Raw genomic sequence first — 8,623 nt, 5'->3', positions numbered from 1 at the left:
TGATTCAGTTTTTTGGATAATGCTCTAAAATAATCTCGATATAATAAATACATCACTATGTGGCTATGTAACTTTGATCTCCTTTGAACCGTTCGTACAACGTGGAGATCGAGGAGCATCAGTGCTCCTCTTCCAACGACATGTATATACAGCAGCTGTACATTAGCTAATCATCTTTCCTCTTCAGCACAACATGCTATCATTTGAGGCGTTGACATGTTAAGAAAGTCTAACAGTGGATTAGGCACTGCCCTGACAGTTCTGAGCTCCAGACAGACTAGTGCTCCTACGCCTAACATGTTTATTTGCCATCTAACTAGTTCATAAGGTCTATTAAACATTAATGAGGGGAAAACACAAATATATTTTATTTCCCACCGTTTGCCCCGCTGAATTTCATGTTTGCCCTGCTCAATTTCATGTTTGCCTCGCTGAATTTCTCGTTGGCCCCGCTCCATTTCATGTTTGCCCCACTCAATTTCATGTTTGCCCCACTCAATTTCTAGTTTGCCTCGCTCAATTTCATGTTTGCCCCGCTTAATTTTTAGTTTGCCCCGCTCAATTTCGTGTTTGCCCTGCTCAATTTTATGTTTTCCCCACTGAAATTCATGTTTGCCCCGGTGAATTTCATGTTTGCCCTGCTGAATTTCTCGATTGCCCCGGCTCAATTTCATGTTTGCGCTGCTCAATTTTTAATTTGCCCTGCTCAATTTCATTTTTGCCCCGCTCAATTTCCAGTTTGACCGTGAAGTGGTTGAAATTGACCACGAAGTGAATGAAATGGATTTTCGACCATCGACCCGATGGAATCTTGGAAAATAACTAGGTTTGTTGGCTAAATTAGCTTCTCCTACCCCAAAATCATATGTGATACGTTAAGTAAATCATTATAGTTTAGGAGATATGTTGTTGAATAAATAGATAAAGAAATAAATTAAAAGAGAGAAAAGAAATTTATATGCTTATATATACATATTTATATAAATATGTATTAGAGAAAAATGCAGGTTAAATAAAGTTTTCCATGTAAAAATAAAATAAAAATGTTTAGACTGCAACGGACTACAGTTATGGTTACGGTTATAATCCGTAGCCATAGGGAAAACTGCAGGATTTTTAAGGCAAACTCGCTGGACAGTTCAGGACCTTTTTTGATATATCGAAAGGCCTTCGATAGGGGCTACGGATATGGCTACGGTTATAATCCGTAGCTATAGGTTCCTGTTTTTTTTATTTTTAAAATTTTTTTTTACTGTTGTAATCCCCACCGCCTTTTGTGGGTCCCATCATGAGGTCTGTGTTATATCCAAACCGTCCATCTATTTGGCGAGCTCATATTAAGCTTGAGACGTAAAATAAGACAGATCTAACTATCAAGTGGTGGGCCCTACAAAATTTTTAATGGTGAAAATCAGTTTTCCCGCTGCTCTTTGTGGTATGGTCTAGTTGATCTTTGTATATGATTTTTTTTTTTTGGATAATGCTTCGAAATGAGCTCGAAATATGGATGAATGTTGTGGATATAATAAATACATAGTTGTGGGGCCATGTAACTTTGATCTCTTTTCAGCCGTTCGTACAACTCGGTTGGAGGAGCGTCAGCGCTCATCTTCGAAAGGAAGGGAGGGTTATTTTCGTCCTCAAATTCGCTGTCCGCACGAGTAGGTCTAAGTTCCCAAACAAAGTTTGTATTCTTTCGTAAAAATAGCTAGATAAAAGGTGGGGTCCACAGTCCTAAATTTTTCCCTACTCCAAGTAATGGGAGAGTATGGATGCACCAGAATGTCAAATGCTATACTGACGCAACCATTTCTTGGAGTGGGACCCATGGGTAGCTGATCTAGACGTCGATATTACTAGTCAAACCAAGCATTTTGGATAAATAGAAATCTTAGGGCCGGAGGAATCTAGCCATGAAATGCTTGAGATGTTTTGTATTAAAGAATAGGAAAAACGAATGAATATTGGTTGGAAGTATCTAATATAGGAGAAAACAAAGTGGTCCCCAATCCACAGTACACTCGACAATACAGACGGTCTGGATGGAGAAAAGATGGGACCATTGCATCGGGATTCAGGAGGCTGTAGAGGGCTCTGTCGATGTCCTCATGGGAAGAGAAAAAGGATTCTCTGCATATTCTGCACGCATTACTAGAGGCTCATGGAAAGACGAGTGGAGATGGTGCCTCGAGCTCCGAGTTGTATGAACAGCTCAAATGTGATCAAAATTATATGGCCCATAATGATGTATTTATTATATCCATACCGTTTATCCATTTTTTGTGATTATTTAAAAACATTTGAAAAAAAAAATGAATTATATCTAAGTCTCAAATGGACACACCGAAAATAGCAGCGATGATAATAGTTTTCACCGTCGATTCGAATTGTACCCAACCCGATCCGAATCAGTTTCCCTAACTGAGTCAGACTCGGTTCGACTCAAGCCATCCATGGATCGGATCGATTTGGGTCAGGTGTCCCGGACTCGGTCCCGGATCGGATCAAGTTTGGGTTAGCCAGTGTAAATTTCGAATCGAATTGAGTTGGACCAAATCCGATCCGACTCGGTCCGATGCCCAGCTCTAGTTAGCAGTTAAATCTGGCACTTTTAAAATGAAACTAAGATATTAGGCTTTGCAGCCATCAGATCTCTTCTACATTTACGGTGAAGGCCTAAAATATTTTTCTACGCCCGTCCACAAAATTTGGAACTCGATCGTGAAACGGTGACCGTTGATCGTAAATCGGACCTTTGCGATAAAATTCCACATCCGTTTGCCTTCAAACTTTGTACGACCCTTCATTGGGCTATGGAGCTCCTATCCTATAAATTTGGTGGCCAGGGGGGCATCAGAACTACCCCAACAGCTAGAATGGACCCCATAAGACCATTTAAAGATCAGAACCATACGATAAAACCGTGCGTCCGTTTGTCTTCAAATGTTGCACAACCTCTCATCGGGTCATTAGACACCTACACACCAAATTTGGTGGCTAGGGGGGATGACAGAGCTTCCCCAAAGCCAAAAAGGGGTCCTAGATGGTCATTGTAGGAATAATGTTAGAACTTAATTTGGCCCAAACATAGGAAATAAAAACCCTCTTTGACTCTCTCTCTCACTCACTTCCACAAAACCAACAAAGGAGAGGAGAGAGTGAAGAAAGAGGAGAAAGAGAAAGGAAAGGAAAGAAGAGAGTGAAGGTGGATCATAGTGGAGTTGTGGCCCAAGTGAGGTCGAGCCTTACAACTCCTTTCCCTCTTCCTCAAGGAATCCCACATTCACCACTCCAAGCTCGATTTCCAACCGATTGGAGAGGTAAACACCCATATTTTGGTAATCCCTTGTGTTGAGCAAGGTTTTTGCATATAATCCTAACATGCAAGTTCATTTGACTCAGGATCTCCACGAATCCACCCGCGAGTTTGGCAACCCTAGATCGTTTCCTAGAGCTCTTAATGATTCATAGGTGCAGACTATTATTCTTAGGTGGCCTAACACCAATTTTAGTGTGAATTAATGATTATGTATGTTTGGGTGATGTATTTAAAAATTCTAAGAGAAAACCTAGCCAAGACCTTATATGAAATATCCTCTCAAATGACACGAAATGATTATGAATTGTTGTTGTTCCTTACATGATTGGGCATGAACTTGGTGATTACATGATTCATCTCATACTTGATTCTTGAATAATGTTTCCTTGTAGCATGTATGATATATTAACCCTTGTTGTATTTTTGTGGTATGAGATATATATATATACAATTCTTAATCTTTGCGTTAACCCCACACACCACACGTATACATTCATTTCATGTTATTGTTAATATTTACATTTATAGAAGAAAATCTAAATATCCATGTTTGATGTATGAGTGCATGACATTACTTGTGTTTAGATGATAAATCTTGAATTGTTAAAGTGTTATTGAATACCATCAAACCTCTAGGTTAGCCAGGAAACTGAAGAGAGAGAAGGTGGTCCCGTTGGTAGGACTATCCTGAGGCTAAACCCGCGTATTTGGGCGGGTGCGAATGGGCGACAGTAGTTGGACTACATGGGTCTCTTGTACTTGATGTCGTCCGTCACGTACTCGCCTAGACTCACACGATCTAGTACATGTACTGACCAACCATGATTGTTAACCCCGTCTACTCACACCTGTATGGAACCTGTAACACCCTTCAACCATTGGAGCTCATTGATAATCATTTGAACTCGATCCACTGACTCGAGAGCTAGGCATGGTGGAATGTGACACTGTGTCCAAGCTGTCGGCCTACACTGGGGTGACAAGCCTCCCCATAGTGACCGTGAGCCATCCCTCTTCTCAGCACTCCCCATGTGCTTGAATCGGGGATGAAGAACCCGATGGGATCAAGGATCGCGAGGTCTTGGCCTCCTACGTTGAGGGGCCTTGGCCTCGCAACCAGTTGAGGGCATTGATATCATGGGGTATACTAGTTTCTCCAATCTGCTGGTTGAATGGATTTAATTAAAAACTCGGCTAACACGATCACGATTGCATCACACTAGTTAGGTTGGCGACTCGGCAGTTGAGGTCGCAATGAGGGAGTATTGGTCATACGCGATCACTAGACGGAGTCGCTCGAAGGAATGTTGTTGTGAGGTCATGCATCATTACATTTATCATGCACATGCATTAACAAGATTAGGTAGGTGTTTATAAATATTTATCTTTCATCAAATTCATCATAAAATTGATACTTGTTGTAACTTAAGACTAATAACATCCACTAAGTTGATTACTCACTCCCACTCTGGGACGGTGTTTTAAAGCATCAACTAGACTCTTTAGTAGCTGCAGGTGGCGCTAGTATTGACAATGAGGATGAGCTGTCCTACTTCCAACTGATGGGCAGCTCGCCATAGATTTAGCAGCCTATCTTAGATCGATGAGTGGTGGACTCAGCGCAGTATTCTTTTGGACTTATCGTTCTTTTGTATTTTTGCTGGGCAACACCTTGTGTGACCGACTGATATTTTGGACATTTATATATATGTAGCTACTTCTATTTTAGTAGACTAGTTGTGTTTGTGTTTCATATTCAAGCAATTCCATGCTGCTCATTAAACAGAATTAAACTCAAAACAGTAAAATTGGTTATAAGTGATACCCGGGAACTTGAGAGTCGAGTGTATGCATGATCCCAATTTTCTGAGCATTATAAATAATAAGACTATTAAAATTTAGACATTATCGATGACATCGAAGTGCCATCGAACAACTTTCGATGGCATTGAAGGCACCTCGATGGGATCAAGCCATATGTTCAGTTTGTCAAGCAAGAATTGAAGTATTTTCTTGACTTTTTCAATGACATCGAATCCTGTTCGATGACATTAAAGACCCTTTCGACAGCATCGAACACGGCCTTGATGGCATCGAGAAAGAACACAGATAGTCCAGCAACAAAACAAGGAAAATTTTGAACTTAAACATCGATGGCATCAAACATAGCTTTTAAATAGCACAGCAAGAAAATGACATAATTCATGAATTTTCCAATGGCATCAAACTACCCTTCGATGGCATAAAAAAAGGACCTAAATTGTTCAGCAACCCTAAGCCATTTATTCAGAGTTTTTTAATGGCATCGAGCCATCTTTCGATGGCATCAAATGTCCCCTTTGATGACATCAAAGGGCGCTCGATGACATCAATAGAAACTGTTTAACAACTTGTACATCTTGTTGCTTGGCTTCGATGGAATCGAAGGTCACTTCAATGGCATCGAAGACCCTTTGATGACATCGAACCTGATAGTTTTATGCTCATTTTTTTACCATTGGAAATTCGATTTATATATGTATGAGGGTGTTTCTTGGCAATTTGGTGAGTATTTGAGAGAGCTTTGAGAGAGTTAATTGTAAGAGTAAATACCCATCTTCTCAAGCGATCTTTTCTTGTGGAGTTCATCATTCAATCATTGTATTAAAGGCAATCATTGGAATATTCAAAGCTTTGATTAAACAATGAACTCCTACATTCATTGATGCTTTAACAACCTTCTTTATTGGAAAATCCATATGCTAGGAAGCATTGAATGCTTACCATCAAGAAAGTTAGAGAAAAATTCAATTTCTTATTAGACAATTTTGACTCTCAATCGATTTCATTAAAGAAGTTTCGATGTCATTGAAACTTAAGTTTCGATATCATCGAAGGGACCTCAATGCCATTGAGAAAACTAGAGAAAAATCTAGTTGGTTGCTGGATAGTTTCGACTCTCTATCAATATCATTTAACAGTCCTTCGGTGTCATCAAAATTACCTTTAGATGTCATCAAAGGGGCTTTGATGTCACCGAGAAAATTAAAGAAAAATCTAATCGGTTGTCATCGAGCAGGCCTTTAATGTTATCGAAGTGCAATCGAAAACTACTGTTTTGAGCTATCTTTTACACAGCAGTTTCACACTTCTTCTAGCCTTATTTATTATGTTTCTCTTGATCTCTTAAGGTTAAGGGATTATCAATTAAGTATTCCTATTAGGTCAAGATCATCTAGAGGTATATGGGTTGTTTTGGGTCAATGGTTAGGGTCACCACGATACCTTTTTTACTTGTTCTTTGCTCCTGGATGTTATGTTTTCACTTGTGTCTTCAGTCTTCACTTTCGTTGGTTTTATATATTTGTGACATTTTTTTTTTAGCTAGCAGTGACATTAGGATGATGAGCGATACTAAGAAATTCCTATCTCAAAGGATTAATATGAATGATTTTGGTGATACCTCTTATGTCATCGGCATTGAGATACGTTATCACAAATCACGCCGATTGCTTAGCCTATCATAGAGGGCTTATATTGATAGGGTACTTGAAAGGTATGACATGCAAAACTATGCTCCTGAACAATTGCTTATTGGAAAGGGTGATAAATTCAACCAGTTCTAGTATCCTATGAATGATTTCGAAAAGAATTAAATGAAAGATTTTTCGTACTTGTCAGTAGTAAGGAGCATCATATATGCTCAAGTATGCACGTGACCAAATATTTCCTTCGTAATTAGAATGTTGGCCATGCATTTCTCTAATCCAGGAATGCAACATTGGATGACTGTAAGGGTGTTGCGCTACCTATAAGGGACAAATGACTGCATACTCACATATAGAAGGTATGATCATTTAGAATATTTTAGATACTCAGACATAGATTATGCTGGCTGTGTTTGTTCAAAGAAACCCACCTCAGGCTACATGTTCATGATGGTTAGTGGGAATGTGTCTTGAAAAAATGTGAAACAATCAACAACAACCTCATCCACCATAAAACCTGAGTTCATTGTTTGTCATGAAGCATAAAATCAGGCATTATGGTTACAACATTTCTTCTTAGATTTATAGGTATTGGAGCATATCTCGAAATCATTTAGAATCTTTTGTGATATTTCAATTGTGGTTTCCTTCTTTAACAGCAACAAACATTCATCAAGGTCGAAACATATCGACATCAAGTATCTTGTTATTAAAGAAATGTTTAGAATCGTATAATATCTATGGAGTTCATCGACACTAAGTAGATAATTGCGAATCGACTCATTAAAGGGCTCCTTATTACGCCATTTGAGGATCATGTAACATCCATGAGAATCATTGACCCCACATATTTATTCAGTTAGTGGGAGTTGAGTGTGTTTTATTTTTATGGACATTAAGATCTTATTTATAAAGTTTTGATGATTCTGATATAAAGTTAATTTCTGTTTTTTAATTTTTTTAATTTATTTTTATGCACAAATTATTTTAAGTAAGTAAAACTAAAGTCTTATCTCATCGATGATATTTGAAGGTTCATAGACCTCTTGAGGATAGGCACGTGTGATCACATTATGTGTGTAATCCTCATACCATACTTCCTAGTCCATGATCTATGTCGTGAAGCTTGATGGTATTTGTGACCATACTTAGTCTCACTTTGCCAAAATTAAATATTGTGATAGCTACCGTGAACCGATAGTAGTGGTCTTGATGGACCAGATTGTAGAAGCGTTGTCCGTATTATCCAACAAAATGCATTGGTTAACCATTTAGATGTTTTCTTTAAAATTAAAATATGTTTTCAAAATTTAACCTTGATATTAATCAATGTGGATCAAGTGGGAGAGTATAAGAATTCTATAAGGTGAGCCTAATTGATCAACTGTCTAGATCTCCCTAAGGGTTGGATAATGTGATCGGGCATATCGGTGGACTCCACTCCAGTTGTGATTAATCTAAAAATGTATAAGGAGCAATGTACCATGGATGTGTTGCATGCACAACATTGTAGTTGGATTAAGATTGTTAAATTCGGATTAAGATTGTTAAATTCGTGTAGAGCTTAAGGGAGAGGAATTTCAATGAGTTTTAAATTCCTTAATTCTCACAACTATAAAAATAAGGCTGGATCCCCAATTTTATACACATCTAAAGCTTCTGTTTCCATCCCGGTGCCTCTAAGGGGGTAAGATGCATAAGACTACGACATTAGTCTTATAGTGATGGCGTCTCAACCAAGTACAAATTTGAGTTCAGTTTTCTCGATACCCATCTCTGATGCACCGTACGGTCCTTCAATTCCACAATTTATAGATTTATATTCTCTCCATATATG

The sequence above is a fragment of the Magnolia sinica genome, chromosome 9 (assembly GCF_029962835.1).
Source record: "Magnolia sinica isolate HGM2019 chromosome 9, MsV1, whole genome shotgun sequence".
In the NCBI taxonomy this organism is placed as follows: Eukaryota; Viridiplantae; Streptophyta; class Magnoliopsida; order Magnoliales; family Magnoliaceae; genus Magnolia; species Magnolia sinica.
The sequence above is the reverse complement of the archived record's forward strand: the minus strand, read 5'-3'. Positions refer to the sequence as shown.